Raw genomic sequence first — 18,411 nt, forward strand, 5'->3', positions numbered from 1 at the left:
GAGGGGGTGGGAGGGGGATGAGAATACAGATTTCTACTGCAACAACACAATGAAGAATAGGTTACATCTTTCAGACCGAGAACACGGGAAATATTTTTATAAGAAAAGTAAACAAAGAACAAACTTTAAGAGATTGCTCTTGGTTTATATATAACGGAGGAAAGGGAAGAATATTATGTTGATGTCGTCGACACTGGTCGGCACTGATATCAAAACACGAAATTTCAGTTTCAGTTTTTTCATATTACAAATCTATAAGTAATCAAAGAGAAGTTGTTAAATAGCAGCTTTACTTTGCAGTTTAAATGTGTTGCCATGCTGTTTGAAATCTTGGTTTTAATCAAAATTTAACTTAAGGGACTGCAAAGGAAAAATGAAAGGGGGTATAGGATGAAACCTTAGAATCTCAGACGTTGAACGATACCTATAAAACATCTATGAGATGTTCCTGTCTCTAGAAATTGATATAAAACTGTGTCAAATTTAAACAAAAGTTCATATATATATAGGAACACACATGAGATTCTCAGGCTCCTGTCGGATAGCGTGGGACAGCTTATAACCCTTTTTATTATTAAAGATACAGATCTTAAATTTATTTATTTGAAACGCCCTTAAAAAATAAGAAGAGAAATATGTAACGCATTTTAATATTAGAAAAACTATTATTTTTATTTCGAGGGATACTGCTTCAATTTCTTTAAAACCCTATACTCCCTAAGCTCAGCTCAGAGGTCTATTTTTNAATTTTTTCCCAATAAGAAAAGTATATTAAGAGCTGGTAGAATGATATTATCATAGAGAAAGAAAACGGAGAGGTAAAGCTTGTAACCTGAGATGTACACAACCACCTCCCTATTAAACAATTAATAGAGTGGTCTGTTGTATACATCACAATATGTTTACGTACAGGGTGTCCCACATCAAATTAGACCGCGTCAATGGGTCTAAATTACGATTTTGGGAACAAATCAGAAAATTTAAGAAAAATGAATCATTTTAAAAAATTTAATAAGGCCAATAGAAAAATTTTTTGGCAGAAAATGCTAGATTTTTTGCGTATTTTGGAGTTTAAAATTGTTGATAATCTAATATGATATGGGACGCTCTGTATCTAACACTGTAAACTTGTATATAGAGTACAAAGTGAATAAATACTAAAGTGGAACAGACTAAGGAAACGACGACAGGTTGGGCCATAAGGTTTTATTTGGTTTGGAAATAATTTCATGAAAAGATTTCGTTTGGAAAGTAAAGACTAGAAAAAATAGACTAAAGACCCATGTAAATGTCGTCTTCAGATAGAACTTCGAAATTTTCACGATTTAAAATCAAAATTTTTTGTACGTTTCTATGTAGTTTATATGTAAATACTATTTAGTCGCTTAATCAATTCATTGATTTTNAATATACCCGATTATACAGGGGGTCCCACGAAATATACCCGATTATACAGGGGGTCCCACGAAATATACCCGATTATACAGGGGGTCCCACGAAATATACCGGATTATACAGGGGTCCCACGAATTAATGTATCCGATTATACAGGGGGTCCCACGAATTAATGTATCCGATTATACAGGGGGTCCCACGAAATATACTCGATTATACAGGGGGTCCCACGAAATATACTCGATTATACAAGGGGTCCCACGAAATATACTCAATTATACGGGGACCCTGCACGAAATATACTCAATTATACAAGGGGTCCCACGAAATATACCCAATTATGCAGGGGGTCCCACCAAAAAATACCCAATTACTGAACTATGTTTCTACAATATTTCCCTTGTCATGGAAACTTTTAAGATTATCCAAAACAACAGTTTTTTGTTTCTTTTATTAATATGTAAATAAAGTTTAGACCAATTTGACTAAACTAACCTAACATTATCCTGTAATAAAGACTAAATAAAGATTAAACTATAATTCTACAATATTCTGGAGGTCTAAATAGACTAAACTAAACTGTATTATAATGTCCTGTAACAAAGACTTAATAGACAAAACTAAACTGTATTATAATATCCTGTAATAAAATCTAAATAGACTAAACTAAACTGTATTATAATATCCTGTAATAAAGACTAAATAGATTAAACTAAACTGTATTATACTATCCTGTAATAAAGACTGAATGGACTAAACTAAACTGTATTATAATATCCTGTAATAAAGACTAAATAGACTAAACTGAACTGTATTATAATATCCTGTAATAAAGACTAAATAGACTCTAAACTGTATTATAATATCCTGTAATAAAGACTAAATAGACTAAACTAAACTGTATTATACTATCCTGTAATAAAGACTAAATAGACTAAACTAAACTTTATTATAATATCTTGTAACAAAGACTAAATAGACTAAACTAAACTATATTATTATATCCTGTAACAAAGACTAAATAAAGATTAAACTATAATTCTTAAATATTCTTGAGGTCTAAATAGACTAAACTAAACTGTATTATAATATCCTGTAACAAAGACTAAATAAACTAAACTAAACTATATTATTATATCCTGTAATACAGACTAAATAGACTAATCTAAACTATATTTCTACAATATCCTGTAATAAAGAGTAAATAAACTAATCTAAACTATATTTCTACAATATCCTGTGCTTTGTATTTTTTTTTTTTTTACAAATGGCAGCCATCAAAGCAGAACGTTCTACAGACTATTGCGGGCAAAATGTTTATAAATCTCATCATGAAACTGGTTTCTAGGTAAGTATCAGGACCTAACAATCTTAACAATGATTATTTAGCTTTTAATGCTATTTCTTTACAAGTCCGTAGTTTTTTTTACAAAACCCATAAGTTTTTATTTCTTATTTTTTAGTTGGGCTTTCTATAGAGTATCCAAGTGTTTAATGAACTTTGACCTTGTGCTGAGTTTGTATAAAAAGGATCTGGGTCGTGTTTGAATGAAGACAAATCTTGAGATTAAGGTTTCATCTTGAGATTGAAGATGAGAAGATGATTTGAGGAATATGTTCTACTAGGTTTTCAAATCTAAGGTTTACACAGCATGTGCAAAGGTATGTAAAACTATGTTAGCCAGTATAAGTCTGTCGTTCTATGAGAATATTAAAAAGGTTCTAATCTCTACATTAGATTTCTTTCCAATATATTTTACAAGAATTGTTAAATACAAGAATGAATAATTTATATGTTGAAGGATTCGATGATTCGTAATAACTGTAATGATAAATATGTTATGTAACGAGTAATGACTAATGTATCACATTTGGTCATATGCCAGACTTCATCGAAACCACAGCCCATGTAAAACTATTTTAAAAAAGATAACAATCATATCGCCAATTTCCTAACAATTATTTTTTATTTGATAACTCAAGTTTAATTGTTAAGATTGCTTGAATTCAAAACCAAAACTGTGGCCAATGTATATGGCGTAAACCTGATGCTAATTTAGTCTATACATCCTACTCAAATTTTCAAAATCCTTGCAACCCTTTGGTGTTAACCTTTGATAATTCAAAAATAAATGATTTGATATAACATAATTCATAGTTAGCCAGAATCTAAACTTCTCTTTTTCATTATAGATCATCCTGAGAAACTTATTAGAGGAAAGTTTACGCTGATTGGTTTTACTGTTTGTGTAAATCTAATCTGCGGATTTTGGTTTTGTTTGACATAAAATTCTTTTTTTTAATGTCGAGAAATTTTGATTAGTAATAGAGTCAAACTTGTTGTTAAAGGGGGGCGCCGAACACTTTCCTCCTTTTTTAGATGTGTATTGTCAGTGCTCAAATCAATGCTTATTTTTGAAACTAAAAGTTCTCAGGTTTTCCTTTGCCCGCTTCTATGAGATGAAAATTGCTGGTGAAAATTTGAAATATATTTGAGATTGTAGATTTCATATTTGCGGAAGTATTTGAGAGAAGGAATCGACAAACAAATATATAAATGAAATATTGCTGGATCTCTTCAATACTGTTAACATACTGTTAGAAAACATTTCGTACTTTAGAATATTTAAAAACAACATGTACCAGTGGCCTAGGGTTTCCTAAAATTAGGAATTTTATATTTCATTTCAAAAAGGCAAATTCTCAATTGTATCGGTAATCTTCACACCATCGTTTGATCAATAATGTGAAAATTGTCGTTTAAAAAGTATATTATAGTATGGGAGGAGGGTAGGTATTAATCAATTAATAGGGAGGTCTGTTGTAAACATCTGAGGTAGACTTTACCTCTTCGTTTTCTTTCTCTATGGATAGAATGATTAAACCTGCCAATATCAATTCGTCTCTGTCACACTCTTTCCCATCTCCCAGGAGAACCGGAAACCTACACTTTCCGCTCATATATCCGATTATACAGGGGGTACCACGAAATATATCCGATTATACAGGGGGTTCCACAAAATATACCCGATAATATAGGGGGTTCCGTAAAATATACCCGATAATACTGGGGGTTCCACAAAAAATACCCGATTATACAGGGTGTTCCACAAAATATACCCGATAGTACTGGGGGTTCCATGAAATATAACCGATAATACAGGGGTTCCACAAAATATACCTGATTATACAAGGGGTCCTAAAAAATATACCCGACCATACAGGGTGTTCTACAAAATATACCCGATTATACAGGGGGTTTCATGAAATATACCCGATTATACAGGGGGTCCCACGAAATATACCCGATTATACAGGAGGTCCCACGAAATATACCCGATTATACAGGGGGTCCCACGAAAAAATGTTGGCCTGATTATAAAACGTCTAACTTTAACTATGCATTAAAAAAAAAAAAAATTTTGCTGAAGTTTTATTTCAAATATAAGGTCGGAAAAGAGAAGCCAAGTAGAGGGGCATTGGGGGGCAGTAAGTATAAAAACCCCATTTTTCAACTTTAAACTTTCTCCAACCTTTACTACCATCACTGGCCACCTTCTGAAGGGTTTGTAGTCATAAACCAGGGATTTTACACATTCCCATTGGCGGGTGGACTCATGCTATAAGTTAAATTACTTTGGTTTCAGTTCAAACCTTTTATAATTATTTTTTTTAAGGGAGAGTTTTTATTTTTTTTGCAAGTGAGGGTTCCTTATTTTGCAAGTTACAGGTTACATTTTTTTGATGTAACACTTTTTATTTTTGCAAGAGAAATTTTTTTAATTGAGGGGCATTTTTTTTGGCAATTGAGGTTTGTTTTTGTAAGTTAGGGATTATTGATTGCAAGGGAGGGTTTTATTCTTGTGAGTGAAGTTTATTATTTTGCCTGGGAGGGCTTTTATTTAATTTTATTTTATTTTTCCCGAATGAAATTTTTGTATTTGGAAAACAAAGTGCAGTTTTATTTTTTGCAAGTGAGGATTTTTAGTTTATTTTTCGCAAATAAGATTTTATTTTAGTTTTTATGCTTAGAAATAAAGGTTTTTATGTTTTGCAAGAGAAGGTTTTTATTTTTGCAAGTGAGGGTTTTCCTTTGCTATTGAGGGTTTTAGTTTTGCAAATGATGGTTTTTATTTTTTGCAAGTGATGGCATTTATCGTCAAAAAATATATATTATAAAATTGCAAGCATTGTCCAAAGAAACAAAATATGATGTATCTTATTTGTATTGTAAAGAGGAATCGTTTATTGATATGAATAATAATCTAATAATCTATAATTCAAACTTGATTGAGCGTATTCATTACATTACAAAAATGTTTTATTGATTCTTTGGTCTTTTTTATTATTTCATTCAAAGCTTTAAAGGTTGTTGCTGTGAATTAGACATGTCACTCTTTAATTAGACATGTCACTTTATAATTGGACATGTCACTTTATAATTGGACATATCACTCTATAATCTGACATGTCACTCTATAATTAGACATGTCACTCTATAATTGGACATGTCACTTTATAATTGGAGATGTCACTCTATAATTTGACATGCCACTCTATGATTGGAAAGGTCACTCTATAATTAGATGTGCCACTCTATAATTGGACATTTCACTCTATAATTGGACTTGTCACTCTATAATTGGACATGTCACTCCATTATTGGACATGTCACTCTATAATTGTAATGCTTGTTTTTAAATTCACTCTAAAACTAAGACGGCCTGAGAGGAACAAACTAGCAAGACTTTTGAAATGCTGACAGCAGGGTTGTAATGTGTATTTTTTGTATTTTAGATATCGAGTTCAAAGCCGATTTTCTATTTTTTTTGTTAATCTACAGATTAATTTAATCTTTAAAAAAAACAGCAAAAAAAAAAAAATGCGAACATTCAATATTAAGAGATCACATGCACAACTGGTGTGTACATTTAAAAATCCGAGTTGGGCAAACTTTTGAAGTCCTAGTTTGGACTGTACCTCCAATTTACAATTACTAAAACTGGAGAACTGTGTGATCAAGTTGAGGGGAGAAGGAAAAGTGACCAACATCAGAATATTGTTTTGGTATCAAGATAGGGGAGAAGGACAAGTGACCAACATCAGAATATTGTTTTGGTATCAAGATAGGGGAGAAGGACAATTGACTAACATAAGAATATTGTTCCTGTATCAAGATAGCGGAGAAGAACAAGTGACCAACATCATAATATTGTTCCGTTATCAAGATAGCGGAGAAGGACAAGTGACCAACATCAGAATATTGTTCTGATATCAAGATAGGGGAGAAGGACAAGTGACCAACATCATAATATTGTTCCGTTATCAAGATAGCGGAGAAGGACAAGTGACCAACATCCGAATATTGTTCCGGTAAAAATTTAATTGTTTAGTTTAGCTAAAAAGTGTTGAGATATCCGTATTATTCTGTTCTTTAAATTACAGTAAAATGTACGGAATGTACGGAATGTACGGAATGTACGGATTGTACGGAATGTACGGAATGTGCGGAATGTACGGAATGTACGGAATGATATTCTGTTATGATAGCCTACTGCCTGCCCTTGTTGAATGAGATATACTTCTATATAAAGGGACTGTAAGCGTCGATTCAAAAGACAGCCAATACAAAGATGACATTGCCCGATTCTCAACAGCACCCTTTAAAAGCTTTGTCTGATCAGGTATGAATTAGATATCAAGGTTTATAATTTCAAAAAACTGATTAAATTGACTTGAGTATTTTTACTGCAGGAAAACATATAGGAATGATCAGAATTAAGCCCTTTTCAAGCTAGTAAAGGCATTAAAGGGTAACGTTGTGAATCGGGCATTACCAAATTTTAGACAATAGAATTTTTTACATTTAGTTTTTTTTAATTTAACCCGCCATAAACCTCAACTTAAACTGCGAGGTCCAACTATAAAATGGTCCTAATCGGTTCTACTGTGCTGAAGTCTTTTGGACACAAACAAACAGACAGACAGACAAAAATAGAATTTCTATGTGGATGTGAGAATATGTTAGAACGGAGAAATGGTTTTGTTATGAATACTTTACACTTTTTTCAGTATAATCGTTTCTCTCCGGGGAATGCTTATAGTTGGAAATGGAAATTAAATGGAAGATAGTTAGAAAGTTAACAATTTTTTAGGGAAAACTGAGGAACGCTGTTTAAAGGACAACTTCTCTTCTGCGTCTCTAAAACTAAAGAATGCGCGAAATTTAAGTTATAGCTTAAAAGTTCTGTAAAATAATGAGTTGCTACTTTAATATTAAACTTTCTCAATATAACCCCGCAGGGAAATTTTAATTTCCAAGAAAAATCTGAACCAATCAGAGAAAAGGATTTACGGAGAGATATTTCATAACCATTGCTCATCAATTGTTTTATAATTTTAAATTATTTACCTAAACATATTTCCCGAACCCGAACATTAATTAATCTAAAACGTGAAATTTATTCAATAAAAGTTTTCACGTTTACATATATTATAAAGTTAAATAACCGCTTTTTCAGCTTAATGATGATTAATTGGTGGACAAATTGGGAAAATGCGGGGCTTGAATTTTAGCTGGTCGATTTCGGCGAGTTAAATATTTAAACCTAGGGTGTCAGTCAGAAGTGGCATTTAAGCTTAAGTTTTAGACTCTGTTCAGCTTGACATTTTTTTACCTCCATTATTTTAAATTATAACCCATTGCAATCTTGGAGCTGGATTATTTTTTTCTATAAAATAAAAGATGTCTTTTGAACACTATTGGATACAACATGCCTGGTTCGCTTATTCATCCAATTGGTAATCTATCTATCTTTATTCCCATTGGTCTTTAAATCTTAAACTGTGTCCGAATTTAATGAATTTGAGCCGCGTCTTAAATCCACCAAAAACCAGTTTTAATTAAGCACAGACTTAAATCTTGAAACACTGAATACAATTTTAAGTGAAACCAACTATTAAATTCGGACACTGGTAACTTTTGTAGTGAATACTAATAATTCTGAGCTGAAAACTTTAGAATGGGATATCCTTAATCCCGATCGGTTAATTAATCTGGAGATTAATAACAAGAGGAGAACATGCATTATTTGATCTGGAGATTAATAACAAGAGGAGAACATGCATTATTTAATCTCGAGATTAAGAAAAAGTGTGGATCAAGCATTAATCCCGATATCCACCATTCAAAAGTTCCCAGCTCTTTATCTTGATATCCACTGAGCCCTTTTAATCTTAGGATTAATTAAAAAATGTACCTTTCCCTATTTTCATTTTAGTTATTACTTCCCGGATTAAAGCTCCCGTCCACTAGTGATTGGATACAATTACCAAGCGGATATCCAATAAAGATTCAACTAACTTGCGGATTAATAAGTGGGCGAGCTCAAGCATTAATCTCTGTATCCATAATACAAGGTTCCCACCTCTATTCCAATAAATTGACAAGGAATGACGAAATGTTTTCTTATAGTGCAAGGAATCTTTCTGGTGAAGAATTATCTATCATTTTGATACGCATAGAAGAAATATATTTCCTCGGAAAGAAAACATTAATATATTTAGGCAACAAAAAAATAACTTATTTACTGTTGCTATAACTTTTTAGTCAATAAAATGTCTTTCTATCCCAGAGTAAACTTGTTTAATTTTTATCAAAATAATATGAATTGCTATTTATCCATCCTCATACTACCTGGAGAATTTGCAACAATGTCTCACACAAATCCAGACGGCTCTTCAAAATTTTATTGATTTTCAAAACTGCGTCGACTTCTTAAATATTGCAACGTACTAATTTGATTCCTTTTTTTTAGCCCTAAACATTTATATTTTAGAACCATAAAGCATTTGCTTGTAGCTTAAGTTTTTGAGTAGTAATTAGCAAAATTCTCATCAATTTTGCTCAAGAGTTTGCTACCTTAGGATCACTGTGGTCTGGGTTGATAAAAACTAAGATTATATCAGTATTAGGGCTGCGCAACGCTAGCAAGCGGGTTTTTTTATTTTGAAAATTTATTAAAAAACATCGTTCAGATTACAAAAATCGTAATAAATTCATCAATTATCATTTCGAAGTCAAAATTGATATTTTTGATTTAAAGTTTTAAAGCCAAACATTTAATGATATCAAAATAAGATTATCAAAATATTCCGTTAGAAAACGGAAATATCTGTTCTTGACGGTACATTAATGGCCTGTCTGTCTGTAACGTATATCTAATTTAATTAGTTGTTGTGAAAACGTGCTAACATGCTTATCCCTATTACAAACTGGTAAGCCCATCATACTTAATTTTGAATTTTAATATTAACATCACTGAAAAACTCAATTTTCCGGAATTTTCATAATCATTAATATTAATTTTAATACAAATTAAGCTATAGCATGTGTTTCCTTTTAACTGTTTATAAATGATGTTTGTGAAACACATTGATATCATACTAGACTTAATACAGTACGTCCTAGAAATAGAATTAAACAGTTTAATTCCATAAACAATACATTCCTTTCCTATAAAGTTACTAATAAGGTTTGATAAAAAGTATGTGCAACATAAAAGTCTCAAAAATACTCGAAAATTTTAAGTTTTCTAGATCGTTAGAATACAAAACTTTGCTTTCAAGAAATTTCGTTTTTTAAAACTTATGAAAATTCATCAATGAAAACACAAATATCTGCATAAACTTATTTTTTAAACAAGGATAATGGTGTAAATAGAAAGGACTATAGACTGTAGACTAGTGTAGAATGTATAAGCATCCTAAATCTAATCATGATATTTTTGCAACCCAATATTTCAAACTACTGTTAGATTAAAAATGTTAAGCTTAAAATACCAATGGTTTACAACACCAGGTTGAAAAGATGTAGAGTATACATTGAAGTTTGAACGAGACTTCAGAGTTTCCTTTTGGGAACATAATTGTGTAAAACTAAACATATAAAATAATATTTCTTAACACATATTCACAAAATTGCTTTACCCCATTACGTAAAACCGGGTTCCCTATCCTGGGTTTTATGATACTACTCTGTCTTCAGTTTTGGGCTCAGGCGGATAGTACGAAAATCATTATAAATGTCGTATTTAAAAAAATATATAATAAAAAATATGCGCTTCGCGGCCATCTTCTTATTAAATTGTGAACATTTTCTCTTTGTATACATTGTAAAACAAAAACAAACAAAAAGTTGGCGGAATTTAAAGAAAATTTCGTGGATTTTTAAAATTTAATGGAAATCGAAATTGTTTGAGGCAAATTTTTTATTTTTGATCATTCATAACCTTCCTTGGGATCATGTGAGGTCTCACACAAAATTTGGGCCCAATCGGTTCAGCCGTTTAGACGTTTTTTGGATACAAACAAACAAACACCAAGACAAGAAAATTATATGAGATCCAATCATGGGACGGAATGAATGTCAGTATAGTACAAGAATAGAACATAAAGNTTTAATTTCAAATAATTTCCAGGAAATGGGATGTTTAGCTTTGCTTACTACCGGAACTCTTACTGTTACTGTGCAATGAGAAAACTCATTATAAACTTGTAAAATTAGCTTTTTCTAAGTTTTAATGTTTTCAATTCAAAACTTCCTTTTTATTCTTTGTTATTTCAACATTTTAGATGCATATACTAAGGATTTTAAATCATTAATGTTCCATTTTTAGCATTCTTTTTTATTTTTTTTTTGTATCGCTTGTGTTTCTTTTTTAATCAAAAGAGATCCCACAAATACAAATAATTAATTTAAAAAAAGATAATGAATATTTCATGGATTCTAATTTTACAAAGTTTTTAATCTTGGTACATTTGTGTATTGAAACCGCCACTCTATAAATTGACTTGAAATAATGTGTACAGGGCTAGGACAGTTTAAATTTTTTTTTTTTTAACTTTTCAATCCACGTTTCTGAATGAGGGCCTTCAAATGGATCTTTTGTTCTATGTATATTATCAGTTAAAAATGGCTTGGTTTGTTTTATCTCATCCTATTCTATAGTATCCTATTCTATAGTATCCTATTCTATAGTATCCTATTCTATAGTATCCTATTCTATAGTATCCTATTCTATAGTATATTCTATAGTATCCTATAGTATCCTATTCTATAGTATCCTATTCTGCAGTATCCTATTCTATAGTATCCTATTCTATAGTATCCTATTCTATAGTACCCTATTCTGTAGTATCCTATTCTATAGTATACTATTCTATACTATCGTATTCTATAGTATCCTACTCTGTAGTATCATATTCTATACTATCCTATTCTGTAGTATCTTATTCTATAGTATCCTATTCTATAGTATCCTATTCTGTAGTATCCTATTCTGTAGTATCCTATTCTATAGTATCCTATTCTATAGTACCCTATTCTGTAGTATCCTATTCTATAGTATACTATTCTATAGTATCCTATTCTATAGTATCCTACTCTGTAGTATCCTATTCTATAGTATCCTATTCTATAGTATCCTATTCTGTAGTATCTTATTCTATAGTATCCTATTCTGTAGTATCCTATTCTGTAGTATCCTATTCTGTAGTATCCTATTCTATACTATCCTATTCTATAGTATCCTATTTTATAGTATCCTATTCTATAGTATCCTATTCTATGGTATTCTATTCTATAGTATCCTATTCTATAGTATCAAATTCTATATTATCCTATTCTATAGTATCCAATTCTGTAGTATCTTATTCTATATTATCCTATTCTATAGTATCCTATTCTATAGTATACTATTCTGCATTATCCTATTCTATAGTATCCTATTCTATAGTATNAAGAGCTTTCTAATGATGTATCATTTGTCATATTTGGACATAAAACATGGGATTTAGAGGGGGGGGTCAAATTGGCCCCCCCCCCCCAGCGTATCCTGGTATTCAAGTACCCCAGCGGGGATAGGGTTAACTTAGTTTATACTTCATTATATACACTATACATACAGAGTTGTGAATTTAAAAATTTCATCACAGAACTATAACGGCGAAAGTCAATTTGTGATGTAAAAAAAATTCTAAGAACAATTTCTTTCATGACACTTTTTTATTGGAGGTCGTCTTCGTTAGCTAACTGGCACTGCAACTTTTTACCTCTATGTCTCTTTTTGGAGATCTATGATTTCGCAATACACGTGTAAAAGGCTTCCAATCATTATGGCGATAGTCCATTTTATGCAAAAAAACAATTCTATGAACAAATTTTTTTTCGACAGTTTTTGATTAAAGGTCGTCTTCGTTAGCTAACGGGCACTGCAAGTTTTGACCTATATATATATACCTTTTTTCTGAAATCTGTTATTTCTCAATACGCATGCAATACGCTTTAAGTTATTACAACGATAGTCAGTTCTTATGTAAAAAGCCATTCTAAAAACAATTTCTTTTATGACACTTTTTGATTGGAGGTCGTCTTTGTTAGCTAACTGGAACTCCAATTGTTTACCTAAATGTACTCTTTTTTGAGATTAGTGATTTCGCAATAAGCATGCAATAAGCTTCCAATTATTAAAGCGGTGATAGGCATTTCTAATGTTAAAAACAATTCTAAGAACAATTTTTTTTACACTTTTTGATTGGAGGTCGTCTTCTTGTGCTAAATGACACACAGGTCAAAAATATCAGTGCCAGTTAGATTAAGAAGACGACCTCCAAAAAGTATCATAAAAGAAATTGTTTTAGAATTTATTTTTACAGTAGCTGTAGGAATGACTATCGCCGTGAATATTGGAAACATATTACATGCATATCGCGAAATAACAGATTTCAGAAAAAAGGTATATATATAGGTCAAAACTTGCAGTAACGAAGACGAACTCTAATCAAAAACTGTCATAAAAGAATTTGTTCTTAGAATTGAAGCACTTAGATCAATATTCCAAAGATACCAATGACTGTACAAGTTTTTAATTTCATGCAATTTTAAGTTTTGAATAAATTCTATGTGTAAGTTTGATCTGCACTTTAAAGAACTAAAAACATGAGATTTTTGAATTACCATGTTTTTGTTAACGCTCAAATTAATGGATGCTTAGTTTGTAAAGGTTTAATTCTTAGTATCGTCCTGGGAAATGTTTTAATTATACTCAGGAGCCAAATGAACATTACAAGAGACAGACAACAGAAAACAACTAAAGGAAATGCTGCAATGCAAGTAATTGAGTTTTTACCCTAAACTCAAATTTTCTAGCTTCATACATGTATATGAAAACTGATTGTGTAGACCTGTAATATTTCAAAAAATATTTTCATTATTTAAAATATTTAAGGTCGACATTAGTTTCCATGAGTTATTAAGATTAGAACATTAGTTTCCATAAGTTATCAGGATTAGAACATTAGTTTCCATGAGTTATTTGGATTAGAACATTGGTTTCCATGAGTTAACAGGATTAGAACATTAGTTTCCATGAGTTATCAGGATTAGAACATTAGTTTCCATGAGTTATTAGGATTAAAACATTAGTTTCCATGAGTTATTAGGATTAGAACATTAGTTTCCATAAGTTATCTGGATTAGAACATTACTTTCCATGAGTTCTTAGGATTAGAACATTGGTTTCCATGAGTTATCAGAATTAGAACATTAGTTTCCATGAGTTATTAGGATTAGAACATTAGTTTCAATGAGTTATTAGGATTAGAACATTAGTTTCCATAAGTTATCAGGATTAGAACATTAGTTTCCATGAGTTATTAGGATTAGAACATTAGTTTCCATCAGTTATTAGGATTAGAACATTAGTTTCCATGAGTTATTAGGATTAGAACATTAGTTTCCATGAGTTATTAGGATTAGAACATTGGTTTCCTTAAGTTATTAGGATTAGAACATTGGTTTCCATGATTTCTTAGGATAAGAACAATGTGTGGCAAAGGCTCAATTCTTTTTTTCTAAAATGAGCACAAAAAGAACTAACAAAATGTTCTTAAAGCAAATTATATCGAAAAAGTTTAACTTCAATTCTTTGATTGCAAAATTTAATTTTTGTCATCATCATCTCAAGGTTTTTCATGTCAAATTTTACTTTAGATCTAGAGATAAGTTTTTGTTGTTTTTAAAAATACTCTTTCAAAGTTTAACACAGGAACTGTTGGGAAATTTTTACTGTTTTTTGCATGAGAGCTTCCTAAACTTGAATCAAGCTGTGACTTCCAGTGCTAATCTATTCAGGTTTAGTTGAATTTCCTTAAAAGCAACTGGAACAGGAACTGGAACAGGAACTGGAACAGGAACTGGAACAGGAACTGGAACAGGAACTAGAACAGGAACTGGATATAATATACTGGTCTTCTCAAGGTCAAACATCTACAAGGAGAAACTGGAACTGACTAATGAGACGATTATTCAAGGAGGGTTAAAAGACAAATCTTAAAGGAAAAGTTGACAATTATTCAAGAAGAGAGGTACACAAACAATTATTCAAGAAGAGAGGTACATAAACATTTATTCAAGAAGAGAGGTACACAAACAATTATTCAAGAAAAGAGGTACATAAACAATTATTCAAGAAGAGAGATACATAGACAAATCTGAAAGGGACTTGCTGTTGACAATTATTTAAGAAGAGAGATACACAGACAAACTTTAATGAGGTTTACAGCACTGTAAAGGATCAGCAATGTAACCTACCTTAAATATATGTAAATGTAATAAAAAATACTAGCTTGAGAAACCAAGGGTTTCCCACATAGAGTAATAAAACGAAAAGGTGAAGCTTAATTAATTAATTAATAGACAGGTCGGTTGTGTACATCTGAGCTAAGCCCAGGGGGGGCCAGTTACTCCCCCTCCCTCTCCTTCCCTCTTGAATCCCATTTTCTACATTTGATGAACCCTTGATCTGAGCTGAGGGAGCAGTGACAGGATAAGCTTAGTTTAAGGAAGGGATATTTTTCTAACAAAGAAATATTAATAAAATCTACGAAACGAACACAAACATGGAAAAACATTGAAGAGAGTTATAACCTTTTAAAGTAGTAATCTTAGTATTTTTTTTTCTGATTATAAATCTCTTGATCGATTTGATTTCAAATTTAATCTTGAAACTGATCTGTAAACCTACGGATGTTTTTTTTTCGTACAAGGCTGATTGCTCAAGATAAAACTCCTGTAATTCTATGAATTCGTAAAAAATGGTAAAGCTGTAAACAACAAATCATCAAAAGAAGAAATGTAATTCACATAGTTCCAGACTGCTATGAAAAGACTAGGTCTACTTTAAAGTGTAGAATAACGCCTTAAAGAGAGTGACCGATAATGAATGGATATAGTTAACTGTAAATGTATAGTATTGTGAAGAAATTAGACATATAGAACGTTTAAATTATGTATATTTACTGAGTTTGAGCGCAAAGTCGACGTTCAAAAAAATTCTTTTTGGTGATTTTGAGAATCTATTTTTTGAATTATTAAACAACGACAACAAAAATGTTAAAAATTAAACAGTGAACTAATAAGATGTTTAGGAATTTGTTTATTTATTAAATTTTCTCAATAAAATCAATATTAGAATCAATTATTTCTTTTTCATCACTATATTGGATTTCTTATTCTTATGAATTTGTTCGCAGATTTCTTCAAATTCTTCAAATATCTTCTTTTCAATAAAAAAATCCAGGGAATATACATAGAATATTTGTTAACAATAAGACATTACAGAAACCAATAACTGGATAAGATTACTTATTTTCGATTATAATAGTTAACTTTTATTTTCTCAACTGTTCCTAAATAACTTATTAAATCAGTGCAGAATTTTACTACATTTTTTGTCGTCGTTATTGAATAGTTTGTTAAATACCGTTTCTTAAAATCATCCCCCGAAAATGAGGATTTTAAAGATTGAATTTGCGTTCTTGCTGAACAAATATACACCGTAAATATACCGTCTAATAGGTCTTAAATGATTCCTAAAAAATTTCTCCACATACTTCATTCTCAGTTAAACTATCAATACATTGCGGGTTAATCTCTTTAAAATGCTTTCATGCAGTCCTAGACAATTACATTTTAGAATTGAAATGGAACTATTTTTAGCTTTTGTTAAGTAATTGGAAAAATATTTTTACTTGAAGCTTGCTACCTTTGGATTACTTTGCATTCCCTCAGCAAATTTGCTAAATCGTTCCATGTTTGTTTATTTGAAAGAATTGATTTTGTGAAACTAATCCATAACAGTTTTGATAAAAACTGTTTTCAGCAAAGTTTAAGGTTGGAAAATACTCTTTTGAAAACAAGTACAAACTTTACCCATCTAAACATCAGGGAAATAACATTTTACAACAGTTAACAATGGAGAATTTAACAAGCACAGAACTGTACAAACAGGAATGCATGCATACAATGCTTTATTATATATGTATATGGTCAAGAACGGTGTTTTATTCTAGTTTTTTAGTTATATTATAGTTGAACCTTCTTCTAGTTTTCTAAATGAATCTTCTTCTAGTTTTCTAGTTGAACCTTCTTCTAGTTTTTTAGTTGAACCTTCTTCTAGTTTTCTAGTTGAACCTTCTTCTAGTTTTTTAGTTAAACCTTTTTCTAGTTTTCTAGTTGAACCTTCTTCTAGTTTTCTAATTGAACCATCTTCTAGTTTTCTAATTGAACCTTATTCTAGTTTTCTAGTTGAACCTTCTTCTAGTTTTCTAGTTGAACCTTCTTCTAGTTTTTAGTTGAACCTTCTTCTAGTTTTCTAGTTGAGCCTTCTTCTAGTTTTTTAAGTTGAACCTTCTTCTAGCTTTCTAGTTGAACCTTCCTTTATTTTTCTAGTTGAACCTTCTTCTAGTTTTCTATTTGAACCTTCTTCTAGTTTTCTAGTTGAGCCTTCTTCTAGTTTTCTAATTGAACCTTCTTCTTGTTTTCTAGTTGAACCTACCTCTAGTTTTCTAGTTTAACTTTCTTCTAGTTTTCTAATTGAACCTTCCTCTAGTTGTCTAGTTGAACCTTCTTCTAGTTTTCTAGTTGAACCTTCTTCTAGTGTTTTAGTTGAATACCAAGTTTAGTTAAACAAATTCTAGTAAAAGGTTTTATGTTTGATGGTGTTTTTTATGATGATTCAGATGTAGCTTTTTATCAAGTTTTACAATTTCCACGGTTTTTAATCAAATAAAATACTTCCCTTGCAATATAGAAAATATTTGATGGTAAAATTGGAAATATTTGTCAAACCTATAGAACATGTCTATACACCTGGAGCTAGATTAAACCTATATATTTACTCTATAAACCTGAAATCTGACTAAACCTCTAGATTATCTCTATAAACCTGGAATCTGACTAAACCTCTAGATTATCTCTATGCACCTGGAGCTAGATTAAACTGATCTATTTACTCTATAAACCTGAAATCTGACTAAACCTCTAGATTATCTCTATATACCTGGAATCTGACTAAACCTCTAGATTATCTCCATAAACCTGGACTAAACCTCTAGATTATCTCCATAAACCTGGAATCAGACTAAACCTCTAGATTATCTTTATATACCTGGAATCTGACTAAACCTCTTGAATATCTTTATAAACCTTGAATCTGACTAAACCTCTAGATTATCTCTTTATAGGAATTTGACTAAATCTCTAAATTATCTCTATATACCTGGAATCTGACTAAACCTCTAGATTAGCTCTATAAACCTGGAATTAGCCTAAACAGCTAGATTATTTCTGTAAACCTGGAATCAGAATAAACCTCTATTTTATCTCTATAAACATGGAATCAGAATAAACCTCTAGATTATCTCTATAAACCTTGAATTAGCCTAAACATCTAAATTATCTCCATATACCTGGAATCTGACTAAACCTCTAGATTATCTTTATAAACCTGGAATCTGACTAAACCTCTAAATTATCTCTTTATAGGAATTTGACTAAATCTCTAAATTATCTCTATAAACCTGGAATCAGACTAAATCTCTAAATTATCTCTATAAACCTGGAATCTGACTAAACCTCTAGATTATCTCTATATAGGAATTTGACTAAATCTCTAA

Source organism: Eurytemora carolleeae, unplaced genomic scaffold (assembly GCF_000591075.1).
Source record: "Eurytemora carolleeae unplaced genomic scaffold, Eaff_2.0 scaffold1597, whole genome shotgun sequence".
Taxonomy (NCBI): Eukaryota; Metazoa; Arthropoda; class Copepoda; order Calanoida; family Temoridae; genus Eurytemora; species Eurytemora carolleeae.